The following is a 16,608-nucleotide window of genomic DNA, read 5'->3' as shown; positions in this document are numbered from 1 at the left end:
ATTGTTTCCCTAATGTATATATGACCTATTATTGTTGCTTCCGCACCATTGCCGACTGACTCTAGGGCCAATTCGCCTGGTACAGACAACTGATATTCATTTTCAGTAACCTGGAGAACAAAGATACCGCCAGATACGTGCGAGGTCATAGGTGAGGTCGGTTATTAAAACAGGGGGATTATCACTAATACGCCCGATTAACACGGACCACGTACAGTAGCCACGTGAAGATGAATTAGATGGCTGATAATGCGTTAAGAGACGATAGCAAATAAGAGTTGAGCCACCATACCCGTATTCATCGAATCGTAATTTGGAACAAGCATCTCAAAATAACAACACGAGGTCGGGATGAATCACCAGCGCGTTTGGTTTTTAATGCTATTTAAAAACTGTAATTAATCCTGGTAAATTGGACTATTATTAAACTCTACCTAGAAATATTAAAAACAAATTAATTTGGCATTATTTAGAGATTTTCGTTTAATTAGTGAGATTAGAGATGCAGCATACTTATGCTGCATCAACATCATTCCATATTAAATAATTAAAAACAGTATTCCATGTTTTTATGGAACTTCTAAATAAAATGTTAATCTTTTATACACAAGATATCTAAGATTTGGAAGAAAACACTTATTAACTATTTAAATATCTGTAAAAGTTTAATAGCGGAAATTCTGGTGAAGACAATTCCAAAGAATAAAGGCATTAGGCCCTTCTTTAATTATAAAGAAAGTACTTTTAGATATTAAATATTTAATTTGCATGTAATCTTTATACAAGATTTCAAATGGCTTTACTCAATGCAACAGACAATGCATGTTTAGTGGGCGTTGTAACGGGAAAAAAAAACATCGCGGAGATTCTCTCTCTCATCAATTAAGAGTTTTTTTTGTGTGTGTGACCATTGAAGGATTGGGAACTTGTTGTACATTGGAATAATCCCAAAATCTTGCTCTAGAAAGAAAAAAAAAAAAAGAGAACGTTTTCGTGCCACTTCAGGCCTCCAACAAGGGATGTGTCTCAACACTAAACATGAAATTCATCTGCCATCTCAAAGCATCACAAATACCTGTATCGTGAACGAGATTCGAACCTAGAGCATACTACTGGAGAACAAAAGCGCTACCTTTCGGCCAGCACAATGAGAGATGTCTTTAGATATTTAACTGAAATGAAATAAATAGACGATAAATTCTCCCTTTACTCATAAATAGCAATAGGAAATTCGTCTCAGGCAATGTACTTTACCTATTTATCGATATTACTACAGATATCTTATACATACAGCGAGATTTTGAAGAGCTATTTGCAAGCAGCGTTTTAGGTAAGTACTTTGTTCATAGAAATTAATAAACATGACATGAAATAAGTACCGTGGATGTCATTTACGGAATTAAGATGAATAATTTAAATTTAGAACAATTTAATAAAGGAATTCATCCCTAATGTTAGCAAATGTTAATTTTCATCAGCAGATGCACCGTGAAACATTTTAAATAACCTGGAATAGCACAATTATAATTAATTGGAGAGAATGTCTCATTATTGTAAAGTACTTAGCTCCGACTACAATTCGGGCTGCATGCCACTTCAAACTAACTAGAGGGAAGTCGTGACATTTGTAGTATTTTAAAGAAAGCAACGAATCTATATTAACTGGAAAAGTGGTTCGTGCATTTGCATTTAGACCAACGGCATGAAAGTGCATTCAACTCTGTTTATTATCGTGCATTTGTTAATTTAAAATTTTTTTTTTGTTGTTGTTTTAACCAGAATTTTGGACGCAAAATATTTTTTTTGCTAGAAGCGAAAATATTCATCTTCATGATAATTTATAATACTTCATGTTTATGAATACAAAGATTGTATAAAAGGAACTGACAATGTAATGGTTCGATATCTTGCATATCCTTTTATGTCTGCAAATGGATTGGTGTGTTTATTTTTTCTTAATATGGCATATTTCGTGAAACAATTTTTACTTACTCGATACGTATGTGCACGATGCACTGTAACTCATTTTTCACACTATATTCCCCAAATTGATTTATTTTATTTATTTTTTTACATGTTCTAAGTAATTCTTTCGACTATTAAAGTAGCGCAAGAGGCATTTCCATTTGGGAATCAGTAAATTGTCAACAATATAGACTATTTAAATTTTTCGGCATAAATGGTAAACAGGAAATAAATTGGTATTATTTGTTGTTTATCTTTGCAATTAATCAACGTTTGCAAAGGTCGCAACAGATTCCTAATCCGGATACAGTAATATCTGTCACTGCGCAGAAGCTGTACATGATTCTAGGTCAAAGCAGAGATTTGGTGCATAACACAGAATAAGCAACTGACTTGCAGAGCCATTGTAGTATTTCTTACGAAATGCATTTCTATCTTAGAGGTTGCAAATATGAAGACAACTTTCTTTTAAGAATTGGAAGAGCAAAAATACGTTTGAAAAGAGCATTTCTCATACTGAGAATAAAGCGAATCACACGAAGTCCACAGGAGGACATGAAGCTTGACGAGGACACTAGAAAACTGATGTTTCACCAATCTAATTAAATCTCTGTTTTACCATTCCACAAATAAAAGTCGGCCTTAATTTAAAAAAAAAAAAAAACTAGGTAGAGGTGGTGGCAATACGTACGTGAACTGGAGCAAGTAGAGATGTCTTATCCGGAGGCATTTTAGTCGCAAGTCCTTGGAATGTTCTATACAATAGAGTTTGGAAAAAACGGAGTCATCTGATGAAGGGCGAGTGATGATGCTCTGGTTCGACCATATAAAGACTTAGCCAACTGTCACTGTTTCCAATTACGGCTAAAGCAATGATTTGAGCCCAACGTATTAACATCTGTAAATTACTTTATTGTGATAAGTTTGCCAGAAGAACACACGCAATCTCGGATTGAAAAATCCAAGTTTTTTTAGAGGAAAAAACTTTTGTGGTTTCATATGATCACCACAAGAGCATCAGGTTAAAATCATACGATACCATTCTATCTGGAATATTATGTAGTTCTGAGTGGAAACAATAAAACCCAATTAGTAAAAATCATTTAATTCATCTATGGAAACCAACGGGTGTCAAACCTGAGCAGCCACCGATCATTTATCCATCTATCGTTCGTCCTTAGATGGGTTGAGTCCTCTAATTAGGGGTTTTAGGCAATTCAATGTAGCCAATTGATTGATTTGGGATTTACGGCCGAAGCAACTCTAGCTACGAGGATAGTGTATTACGTCTGAATTGCATGTGTTCTAATGGCCTGTTTGCGGAAGATGAAAAACTGGAGTTTCCCAGGTGCAAAACCCTGGCACGTCTGAGATTAATGGATTAAGTCATCTTCAATTGAAAAGCCCTCATAAATGCGTGCCGGCTTGCCATTCCTCTGTGTATGAGACCGGCTAACCCACTTTTACTTGAAAAGTTCTTGATACAGGTTCCTCGCGTCATAGACGAGGCCTATCACTATACGAGTGATAGGTCTCGTACGTACCGTACCGTGATTTACATTTCGAGTTCTGACTGAGGATACGGAGATCGTCAAGCCAGTGCAGGAAAGCAAGACTATTTTCCTCAGAAGATTTTAATATATATGTTAGTTTCTATGCAGAAACAGAGAATTCACTTTGGATGCAAGATCTGATTAAATGACACTGCAACTGGCGTTCAATGTCCCGTTGGAGTCCCAACCATTGAGAATTTCAAGGCGAGCGTGAAGTATCACCAAAATCAATTTTGCCTCATAGTCAACACGGAATCTGTACAATGACAAGTTAATACTATATGCTCACCGAATGAAGCAAGTTTGTCTTGCGAGTTGTACATGAAAACGAATACCGAGCAAGGAATTTGCAGAATAAAGCGTGCATAATTCTGATCATGCAAAAGTGAAAGGGAAGGTATATATAGAATTCGTTACGTTATAACCGTTTCATATTAAGCGTAAGTAGTCCCTGGTGATCCACGAATTTTGTTCGTGCAACATAACTTGGTCGAGTTCTTTCTCTCTCTGATCAAACGCAGTAAAAAAAGTGGCAACTTTATAATACCCAATTAAACAAATTTTTCTTGCTGATTAATTCATATTACCATCCTCAAGCTTAGAGGATGGTAATATGAATTAATTTTTCAGTGCATTTTTTCTATATTTCCGGTTTGTTACTATTCGATTAAAACCATGACGTAATTTAATTGAGATGAAAATAATTTCCAGAAAAGCCCGATTTTAAGCATTATCTAACTTATTTAAATTATGTGGAACAACTTGGGGGGGAGGGGGGAGGGGGGGGGAAGGAAAGAGTAAAAACCACAGTCTTAAAATGATCAGACAGTTATGAGCTAGTGAATTATAAGCTAGTCTCTTAAACACATGAATATTTTTGTTCAAATTACAATAAATCTTAAAACGAAAATATTTAATATTGGATGTCTCAATAAGACGAAGAAAGATGTGAAATATAATAGTATTGTAAACTGCTCCATAGTTTGTCCTCTTAGCATTAGTATTCCTAAAAATGATCAGGATATTCCTTGCTCATATATATCCGTTTGTATTATAAATGTTTATCCTTAAAAACACTGACGGATTCATAATAGTTAATACTTTTTTGATCGGTAATTAGAATCCAACCACAGACGATAAACGGAGGAAGATGAACACATTCAAACATAAATGAAAAATCCCCACTAAATTAACGAAATAGGATGCAAGCCTATCATTTGTACAATCTACTATATTCAAGGACTGACTTCGATACTTTGCCTGCCGCTTCTATGAGGTCAGCTAATTCAACTACATCTAAAAAGCACTAAACTATATATAGTCAAAAGTTTCATTACTTAATGTTGACTTAATATGAAGTCAAATTTTTCTATAGGAACTTTTGTCTTGAAGACTACATTCTGCACTTCATGGCACCCGTGGAAGGTATAAATGCCATCTGAGATTGACATAAAAGCAAATAAATATCCCGAAGAAAACTGCTGCAATACCGAAAGGCAAGTAACATGAAATGAGTGTTTACATTAATCACACATCTTAACTACAAATACCAAAAGAAGGCATCTAAGGTAACAATTGTTCTCAATTGAGGCTTTATTAAGTTCGTTCCTAGCTGATTAGTCCCGCTACAAACAAATGAAGGAGTCAACATGGAAGACGTGACATTTATTCATGTCTTCCTGTTTCCTCTTAATAGAAAACTAATACTAAATCTCCATAGTTCTATGGTAGTAATCTGTCGTTGGAATCCCTGCTGCACTATCATAACGATTCGGTTCCTTAGAACCTAAACTAAAACTTAGGTTTTCCCAAGGGTGATATAACGACTAAGTTTTCTCCTCCAGCCACATTATACTTTATAATACTGGCAACCTGAAGCTCCTCCGAACTCGAATCTGTCGGCAAGTATTACATGACTATCCAAATGGTAATATATTTTAACTAAACGCGCTAGGTCTTAGCTTCCAGCACGATAATCTAATGAACGAACACGAGCGCCGCCTAGACTTCCATTTCATGAATTCGAAAAGGCGTTCAAAAGTTTGTAGGCGAATTCGCATCTGCACGAAAAATCAGTAGAACCTTGAGGTAATCAAGGAACACGCACATTTTCGTCAGTCGTGCTTCGGTCAACGTGGCGTCTGCTGCATAATAAGGGCGGGAAAAGCTCGTTATACTTTTTTGGCGTTAGTCGTGTTGGTTTGTTTGTTTGAAAGGAGGTGTGTGGGGAGCGCGGGGGGTTAGCTTTTACTTGCTGGCGGAAGTGAGACACACGACCTTCATATTCAGCCATGTACAACTCATGCAAGGACATTATTACATTTCATGGAAATAAAACTGCACGCATGCACTTATTTATCTCGTCCCCCCCCCCCCCCTACACACACAACTCTTTTTACCCTCGATCAAACGGGAATAACTCTGAATAAAAACTATGGAAATTGCGATTATTTTTTCTTCTCCGTTCAATGTGCCCAACATGAATGAGTAAAGGAATCGTGATGAAATGTTCTAGATTACAAAATGCATGGGATATATTGAAAACATCTCCTCGTCTGTTTTTAATAATATTAGAATCAATGGAACTCTTGCAGTGAAAGTCCATGGCCTCTATAATTCAACTGTCAAAACTAAGGTCATCTTTGCTACACCTCCTCCTAAGGAGCGAATTCTTGTGGGAGGGGAGGCGGGGGAAGATAATTACTCCACAATAAGAACAAACCACCCGAATCCTTGAACGTTTACTGAAAGAGAATAGCCGAAACAAAAGTTTAATGTCAACTCAGTTGACATTAACCTTTTGTACAATGAACTAGTATTGGTTTCCTTAATGACACTTGTATTTCTACCGTCAAGGAAAAACGATAAGCCCCGCTCCCTCATACTTCAAGATCTCTAGCAATTCCTAGCAATTGTCCATTGTGTCCTAAAGGACAACTGCTAGGAATACATCTTAATATGAGCTTGAAATCTATGTCAGGGATTCTACTAATGCAAGAATGATAAACCTGAGGTGGTTTAAAACTACTATTAATGTTGCTTCTCTGCCCTTCAGTGATGAAGACGCTGATTTCTGCTTTCGCATTCTATATCTCAATTAGATGTGGAGAATCTCAATTGGCTACATTTAAAAAATGTCTTGGGGAGAAAATATGGCCAAAGTTTTCATTTTGTTATTCAAGCCACTAACAGGCACATTTGGAGGCATTTAGGCGCGTCGATTTGGAAGTAACTATTATCTTCAAAATAATAATCGTTTGTCTATGAATCTATTGTATAGAACACATTCACATGCTTTGCTTGCCATGATGAAACGTTGCTCAAATACGGGGAACATTCTGTTGGCTACTTAGATAGACCTAATTCGCAGCATGTAAATATTTTCTATATTATTAATAAGACCCACATGTAACTGATTCTGCACTCCGGTCCTTACTATATGTGCTAAAGAGTATAAATTTTGAATTCATCCAAGGAAAGGGAAAAGAGCCCGAATATTAATTCAACTTCGTAGTTCTTTTAAAGGATCTCCTCCTGTAATACACTTTTTTTCTTTCGTCGGTGTACTTTTATACATTTCTTGGGTGGTATCTTGAGAAAATAAGGGAGTTCTACAATTCTTGCTATTGATAATTTTACTTGTTGAACAATCCAAACGTCCTTCTCAAAATAATCTATATTAGACTGTTACAATTCTAAGAATAAAAATGTTCAGGTTTTGTTTACGCAATTGATTTTATGACTTCAATGGTAATATGTGACCAAACTAATCTCCCAATTTGCATTATTTCCATCAAAACACTTTGATGGAAAGGAGTCCATCTCTAATTTGTGGCTAAGCAATATATTTTCAATATTACTTTTAAAATGTAGGGAACTAAATAAAAAATAAAAAAAATCGAGGGATTATTGATAGTGAAGTATACATTCAAGTAGGAGGTGATTACTTTGCTGCCTTTTTTTTATACTATTAATACAAAAGTTTTTTTTATTATTATTGGTGGCACTGTTGTTGCTTTTTACTGCATTTCAGAGAGAAAATTTAACAATTAAAGCAATGACAGAGAAGTAACTGCTTCTAAAAATCACGGCTAACCTCCTGCCTCTGTTTTTTTTTAGTGCTTGTTCACTCTTTACATTAAAAAAAAAAAAAAAAAAAATATATATATATACACACACACACACACACACACACACACACACACACACACACACAAATCATATAAAGAAAAAAAAAGAAATAAGCAAAACTTAGTCCTGCCATTTAGAAATTCGTAAGCAACTGGTCTACATCCTTAGTAATTAAACAGCTAAGCACATGGTTACCCTTGATTTTTTAAAGTCATTTGAGCAAGATTCTGAGTTGCAGGATTAAAAATCCGAGTTTGTGAGAGGGAAGAAACCTTGCTTACGCGAAAGACTAACAAACTCAGCAAACCCCTGAAAACAAAGCAAAAAAAATGTCCAAGAAAAGTTATTTCTTCCTGGCACTTTGTGTTGTAAGATGAGACCTTATTTTGTGTACGAAGTGAGTAAAACAAGCACGGAAAAATGGACAAAATCAGCTAAACGATGAGATCTTCCAGCCTGCTTTCGATTTTTGGCCCGATTGTGCCGAAGTTCTCAGGAGACCTACAGCAACATAAGAAAGGATGATATAACGAAATGGATTGAAATTGGTTGAAAAGTGTGACCTGTAGAGATGCTTACAAAGAAATCCTCCATTTCGTGTATTACGTGCTCACTGCCCTGATTCTTAATACAAGAAATTCAAACGCTTCCACTTGTCCTAGAACCCTCAATTTTTGATTCAGTATGTAGCTTATTTTTATATGTTATATAGTAATAATAAGAAATCTTAAATATTTTACGTGCTCAAAAATTATTTTTTTTTATTTTAAAAGAAACTAAAAACACCTTTTATGATACCGAATCTTTAACTGTTTATTCGAGTATTTTAATAGCATAAAAACTGTATATGAAAATGAGCGGTAGTTTCATATGACTTGAAGGAAATGCGTTTGATTAGTGACAGGTAAAGAGTCGGGATTTAGTGAAATTATTACCTAATCATATAAACGTCATTATAAAAACCATGAATACAAGTTCTTGAATTTTAAATTAACTAACACTATATCAAAACGCGAACGACATCGAGTTTAATCTCTAAACAGATAAACTCAAAGTTCAGTTTAAAATAATTAATATATATATATATATATATATATATACACACACACACACACACACACGATGCTATTCGTTTTTGTAATTCGAAGCAAAATAAAAATGCATTATGCGATAAACCAATGAAGAGCAGACTTGAGCAACAATTCTGTCACAAATTAACAGCAACTAGCTCTGCTTGTCATAAAAAGAGAAAAGCTCTGATAACACAACACTGAATTTTCAAAGGCGCTGCCCATGGTTTCCCAGCAAACAGAATGTTGTGGTGTTTCATAATCAAGACCAGTCAACTACCAGTAACTATTCAGACAAATAGCTTACGTAATATGTAGTGGATATCAACGATTCCCTCTCCCTCGATCAGGTTTCTAATTAAGGACTGAAAAATCTAAACACCTTTAAGATTGATGAACCTAAAAAATTAGTTTCTTTATTGGCATATATTTTTCGGATGAAGACAGAGCGCATGAGGCAGTCAGGTTGGTCATTTAAGGTAACAATATTTACCTCTTTTGGTATGCATTTGCATTATTTCCAATTAGAATAGATTGATAATGATACAGCAATTTTTAACGTTCTTTTAGCATTATGAGATTCTAAGTATGATATACTAAGACAGCACCTCTATAGTTATAGCGACGATACCCTACTAGTGGAAAGATCTGGGTTCAAATCTCGTCTATGATGTGAGGACCATTAACAGAATAGCAAGGTTTCTCTGCTGCAGATAGCAAACCGGCAAGAGGACACACCGAGTGAGATAGACTATGCAGATAGGATTTGCCCACTTATCATTATCAAAATTAAGTTTAACAAACTAAGTTACCTGGCCGTAGCAAGCCACCAAATGGAATATAACAACGCTCATTATCATCCACTTATACGTATACAGGATGAGAAGAGTACGCCAATGAAGAGCAAGTCATTATGTTTCGCTGAATCTGTTCCGCTGAGATTTAACCACTCTAGAGATTTAAAGACTGGACAAGACAAAATATATTTTTATTTAATAAAAATACCTTTTTAAACAAAGTCTTATTAACTTTAAGAAAACAGACGCAATATGACTAATTACTTTTATGAAACGAGATTTTATTGAGACGTCATGAAAAAAAAAATATTAAAGTAAAATGAGGTCTTGGACGAGTACATTTTTGCATAATTTGTCGAGCACTTGCTATACCCACTTTAACACCTACATGCACGTAGTGAAAGAATAATAATCATTTATTTTATTTTTTTTTTTTTTTAGGTATTTATTTCATTCAATTACACTAATGAAATTGGCAAAAAAAGTGCATCGGAATTTATATATATATATATATATCAAAACTTACTAATCAATTGCACAGAATCCACTTACCTTCAATCAGTGTCACAGCAGCTGAACAAGAAACCTTCGGTCTCCACCTGGAAGAATAAGAGAAAGCGAGTCTCGTAAAACCAGTCGATTCACAAATATTTCACAACATACATGCAATGCTTTAAGTTATCTGACAAGAACTTATCTCAGCGCACAGATTGAGTGAAATTGTTATCAAAATTCATGCTGCCGTCACTGTTTAAAATGCAATTAAGTATGGACATGACTAATCAAAATAAAACGCGAAAAATTAGGAACACTTAATGCAGTTGACGCCCTCTAGTGCATTTACGCCAATGCAATTTTCCCTTCTTTTCATACTCGAAAAATGCTCATTATTTCCAAAATGCCTTTCATATCACTTATGTTTAACATATACTAATTGTAAAAGAGTCATCCAAGGAAATATATTACGGCATCATTATCCTAGTTTGCAACACCAAGGCATAATTATATCAACCAAAACTACTCTACTTTTTTATACACCTCGTTGCTTCTAAGCGAGAAAGAAGAGAAAAAAAAAAAAAAAATCTGCTGACAACATTCTTTCAGCACTAGTGCTCTCTCTCAAGAGGGCACAATTAGGAACATTTGTTGGAGCATTCGTTTGCTCACAAAATTACATTTGCTTCATAAATTCCACTTAGTATTCAGCTCAACTTTTTAAGGCGAGATTTCAGGAAGAAATAAGTTTATAAAAGGAACGAAGGAAGCGACGAACTTAAACTTCAGGCAAATCCCCTTCCCAACCAATAGAATAGCTAATATCGGCTATTTTTTTCCCTTTTTTTTTTTTTTTTTTGATAAAGCTGAATTTTAATACTGCTGCCTATAGTAAGTTTACATAATAACGAAATTTAATAAAACTGTGTGTATGTGTGTGGGTCTAGTAATACGCATGGTTTGGAGTCTGAAGATTTTCTGGCAATCGATTTTTTTTTTTTTCCCCTTCCTCCTCCACAAGTTACATCACAGCAAGCATTTCTTGAGTGACAATCAGCTTTCTTGTGCAATACGTCGTGGATTATCAAGAAAACATAAAAGCAAAACATCAAGTAGTCTACAGTTCTGAGTCAGTGATATTAAACAGCGCCATACAAGATGTTTAATAAAGGGAAAGGATGAGTGGGAAGAATGTGTACCTGTTTATAAAATCTAGCAGACAGTCAGGAGATAGAAAATCATGCCTCTCAAGGATCTATTAGAATTACACGTCAAGATTTAGTCTTAAAAAAAAAAGCTGGTCATCACAAATTTATGATAAACGTTACATGGACTTTCGCTGAGTTCTCAATTCATTTTGCATTCTTGCAAACGTGTTTTGTCTTATTTCACGTTGGATTAGAACCAACATGATGTTCTGATTAAACCACTGCTTTAGCTTTGAAATTAGTGTCAGATTACCTATTGTCTCAACATACAATGATTTTTTTTTTTTTGAAACCACGTACTTTTTTTTTATTAATTATGCAAGAAAATTTATAAAGTTTTTGGAAGATTTTATATTCCCATATCTTTTTTGCACACTTTTTTTCCTCTAACAAGAAATGAAGAGGTTGAAGGATGAGGGGGGGGGGGGGTAGGTCTTATGGAAACTCAGCCAGTGTCTTCATCACAAAAATCCGGAAATGCCGTTGTTCGTTATTTAAAAAACATTGAGCTTGGTTTTAGTTGCAATGAAAGTTATAGTCCTGAGTGAACATTATTCTCTGACTACTGAATTCAGTGCATTTTTTTTTTCGTATTACGATAAAGATAAGATTAATACATTAGTGGACTAAACTTATTCCACGCGAATAATCCCTTACACGACTATTCTATCTTGTGGCTGTCTCTGCACCCAACTTTACTCGGATATGAGCCCTACCTAGATCTCAGAAGAAATTGAAAAGGTTGATTTCCTAATTAACCTAGATTAAGCTGAGAAAGGATTTACAACAAAAGTAATAAAGATTTATTCTATTCGATTTATACTTTTCTAACTGGTATGCATACATAATTGCTGTTTCTTTTATTCAACAAAAGTTCATTAATTAAAAAAAGCACGATTTGTTAATTTTAGAAAAATATAAGGAGTCATTCTGAATGAAAATCCATATAAAAGTTGGAAATCCAAATACTCCAAAACCAGATTGGAGAAAAGAGTATTCAATGGAATATTTTGTTAGTACGAAAGCGAACTATCAAGGCACCGCAATAACAGATAATACCTAAACAATCATTTAATTCGAACAATGGATCAAGTTCGAAGAAATACAATAGTCGTGTCTCGAGTTCTGAAAGGAGGAAAACTTCTTCAGCACAACCGCTGATAACTGTAAGGAAAAGTTCTTAAGCAAATTACGCTTAAGAACCAATATACGTCCTACAAACAAATTTTCCAAATTGCAGAACAAAATGGATTCTATTACAACATAAAAGTTGATTAGTAATACATCCAATCCTAATCCAATAGAAAAAATCCTCAATTACGCGGATTAAATATTCGAGGAACTGTTTGCACTAATCTATCTCGATAACATAGGACTTTCTGATGATTCTAATGAAATGAACTAGCTGTAATTAAATCAATATCATTCCTAATTTCACAGTTCATTATTGTGACGACGGGGATATGAGCAAGCACACACGACAAATATACTTTTTACACCCATTAATTCCAAAGCAACTTCCACCTTTCTTTGATAGCGAGTCTCACTGGGATTGCGCAGATAATCATGGGCTGTAGCTAATTACAAGAAAATGTAAAGCGCCTGAATTCTTTCACTTTGCTTATTCGATTGAAAAGAATAAACAGCTAAGAAATTACCATTAGGGTTCATTTCTCTGGAGAATGGGATGAGGGGAAAAAATTGATTAAATTAACAAAAAGGTGTAAAATTTTATGAGCAAAAATTGCGCATTAGTTCGTTTTGTTTCTTCAACTTCATAGCATTTTTATGAGGTGTTCTATCATTAATTTTACTTTGAGGACAAACAATCCACGAGTGTAAGGGCTGGAAATTACCCCCCCCCCCACACACACACACCAACACGATACGTTATTTGATCCTAAGATCAGATTGTAATAGTCATTTTATATAACTGTAATGCGATCTGCTTTTCAACTCATGCAGTGTCTTTGAAAGTGGTATTTTACAGTTAATTGCAGAACGAGAATGTTTCGTTAAATGCTATAAAACATGGACTTGGTTCAAATGAGTTAATGAATTCCTTCATTATTCTATAAATGAAAATTCTGAAAAATGTTAGAACTGTTGCGTTCAAAAAGAGTTTTACCATCAGCAGAAAGATTACTTTTAGCGAATCCTTAATCACCAGATGCAATCATTAATCATATTAATGCAAAAGAAATTCCCGACAAGCATTTTTTTTCTTTCTGTTTGGATCTTGCAGATCCAAACAGAAAGTGGTGAAACACACACGATAATAAATGCTGCGTGTGAAAAAAAAAAAGCTAATAAAAAAATAAATAAATAAACCTTAGGTTCGATAATTTTTCACTTCTGACTGGTCTTAGCACGCAATTTTAATCAGCTCGGAATATAATTTATAACAGAATCGTGATCATAATTTTTACTGTTAAAAACAGAATCTCATTGTATCTAAAGTTATGTTGATGGAAATATGAACATCTTTAAGAACACTCTGGGAAGGGTAGAGAATTTCATGTTTTTACTAATCTGATGTGAAGGAAAACACATGAAAACATTTTGCAATTACAAACGTAGGAGAAAATCCAGTATTCTGATATGCATCGCTAATTTATGAATAGCATAGCTTTCAACTCACCTTGAATTCAATAACTTATATAAAAGACCTTATTCGTCACTATACTGTGTTCGCCTATATATTGCGATTTGGAGTGGTTTTTAAAGATGGAGTAGATAGACAGCAATGTAGTCAGTACAATCGGAAGTATTGATTTCTGTACGCAACTATAAACACCCCATCCCTCGATATGGGGACCTGATGAATACTGCATTATATAGGCAGCTGCTGCCATCTGTTGTCAAACTGCGACACTACCACGAAGGGTGTTTTTTTTTTTTTTTTTTTTTTTTTAAGTTATGGCAAAATTGTATTTTGTACTACACGAGATATTTTTGGAAAGTAACATGATTCGTCAATATGAAACCAGCATGTATTAGTCGAAGACAATTCCGTCTGAGTAGGAACTTTCAAGTATACAAATTATAATTTTCTCTCTTCTCAAAATGGTACACAATGCAAACTTTAGATTTTAATTAACTTAAACCGATTTCTTAACACCATACTCACAAAACGTTACATGTAAAAAGAAACCTTTGTAAGAATGATTAAGAGCAGATTGTAATATAACAGGATAGATTAAAAGCTGGGAAGAGATTAGAATTTACAACACTTTGAAAACAATTCTCCCATCTAATATAACGTACAACTGAGATCCAGTGCAACGACATAGGTTAGAAAAATTCATCATAACAAACATCGAAACAGCATCAAGGCGGCGAGATTTTAAAGCTTGGTTTCTAAAAGCCATTCTTTCGATCCCTGAATTCAAAGTATTCACCTTATATCTTAAAATACTGGGGAACTCTGTATATTCGTCGTGTTTGTGGAGATTTTCCATTTTGTTATCCTACAAAGCTATGACAAATACATAACAGTACTCATTAGCAGATCTGGCTCCTGTGTATTTACAGGAACGCTATTCTACTTCAAAATATGTAAAATCACGTTTATCTAAATCCAATTAATTTCTTATCTGGGTAGAGTATTTTTTTATTTATTTTAAATATTAACTATTCTGATCTACCAAAAGTTGCAACCAAAAACATGGAATGGCCCAAGGTGCTTAAGGTCTGGCGAAATATTAATTAACATAATATTTTATTCACTATAATTATTTCGTGTTTCCCTATTCTGTGGAGAGTTTGCCAAAATATCCCATCCTCCATAGTTGTCAACTATCTTCTTCTTCTCTTCCGTCTAAGACGGGTTGAGTCTTCTCTTGAGCAGGATCTTCCAGTCTTCTCTATTCCTTACTGTTCGAAAAAGTTCCTTATATGTTCTGCATCCCGAGATGTTCTTTATTAATTTCAGCCAGGTAATTCTTGGTCTTCCGGGTCTTCTTTTTTCAGTTGGAAAAGTAATGATCAGGACGTTAGGAAGTCTGTCTGCGTCCATGCATACAATGTGTCCAAACCATCTCAGTTGTTGTTTTCTAATTTTTTCTATTATTGTCTTTTTATACAATAGTTCTTGTCTGACTGTGATGTTTGTTTTCTTTTCTATCCAACTTGTTCTATTTATTTTTCTTAAGCATTTCATTTCAAATGCCAGCAGTTTTTTCTCCTCTCTTTTTTTAACTGTCAACGCTTCTGCTCCATAGATGACTGTTGGTATAATTATTGCTTCATATAATTTGATTTTGGCTTGCTTAGATATCTTGTTTGTTTTCCAGATTTTCTGTAATTTTCCCACGGTGGTCCATCCTATCGCTATTCTGTGTTTGATTGTTTTGAGTTCATCTATTGTTTCTGTTAGTTTTGATCCAAGGTATATGAAGTTGTCTACTTGTTCTCCATTTAGGGTGGCTGAGATGGTAGTTCCGTTCCTCCCTATTTTCATCACTTTTGTCTTTTGTATATTTATTGTCATGTCATATGTTTTACAGGTTTCGTTTAGCTTGTTTATCAACTTTTGTAGTTCATTTGGGGTTCTTGCAAGAAGGACGAGATCATCAGCATATTTGATATTATATGTTGATATTTGAAGATATATGTTGAATAGGCATGGGGATAATGGGCATCCTTGCATTACTCCGTTTTGGATCTCTATGGGTTCTGTTGTGTGTCCTTTTTAATTATTGCATTTGTCTTAGAGTAATATTTTATCAGAAATTGTATTATATATTTGTCTATTGCTTTTTCTAGTAGAAGTTTAAGAAGGATTTCTCTGTTGATTATATCGAAAGCTTGTTTAAAGTCCACAAAACAACAATATAATTCTTTATGGTCTTCCCAGCTAAGCTCTGCTAGTTGATGCAATGTGAAACTTTGGTCTATTGTTGAATAGTTTCCTCGGAAACCAGCTTGTTCTATCATTTCTTCATAGGTGTTTTTTTAATCTATTTTGTATAATTCTTATAAATATTTTATAGGTGTGAGGGAGTCAATTGATTGGTCTGTAATTTCTGCAGCCTCTTTTGTCTCCTTTCTTGTATATTGGGATGATCTCTCCAGTTCTCCAGTCATATGGGATATCTCCTGTTTGTAGCATTTTATTGAATAGGGTTGTTAAATATTCTATTGATATGCTGCCTCCATATGACTACAGTTCAGTAGGGATAGTATCAATGCCTGTTGCTTTATTGTTTTTCATCTGTTTTATTGCGTATCTAGCTTCTTCTTGTAAAATTTTTGGGTGGTCATTATTTTCTTCTATTGTTGGCATTGTAGTTTTGTTCCCTTGGTGGAAGATTGGTCAAACCATTTTAAGACTGATTTCTCTTATATCTTCAATATTCCCGGTTTCAGTCATCTTGTTGTTTATCAT

The 16,608-nt window shown here is 34.4% G+C and overlaps 1 protein-coding gene across 5 annotated transcripts in view; it reads right to left on the bottom strand.

Moving 5' to 3' along the window:
• The window catches only part of LOC150100731 (plexin-A2-like), a 992,258-nt gene that overhangs the window by 518,674 nt on the left and 456,976 nt on the right, over positions 1 to 16,608 (bottom strand). For all 5 annotated transcript variants that reach the window (XM_090402045.1, XM_090402043.1, XM_090402046.1 and 2 more), the window contains one exon: positions 10,069 to 10,115. The gene's annotated coding sequence lies outside the window, so the exon portion shown is untranslated. The remainder of the gene's footprint in view (positions 1 to 10,068; positions 10,116 to 16,608) is intronic.

The sequence above is a fragment of the Typopeltis vanoorti genome, chromosome 12 (assembly GCF_054136105.1).
Source record: "Typopeltis vanoorti isolate ZY-2024b chromosome 12, IOZ_Tvanoo_1.0, whole genome shotgun sequence".
In the NCBI taxonomy this organism is placed as follows: Eukaryota; Metazoa; Arthropoda; class Arachnida; order Uropygi; family Thelyphonidae; genus Typopeltis; species Typopeltis vanoorti.
The sequence above is the reverse complement of the archived record's forward strand: the minus strand, read 5'-3'. Positions and strand labels throughout refer to the sequence as shown.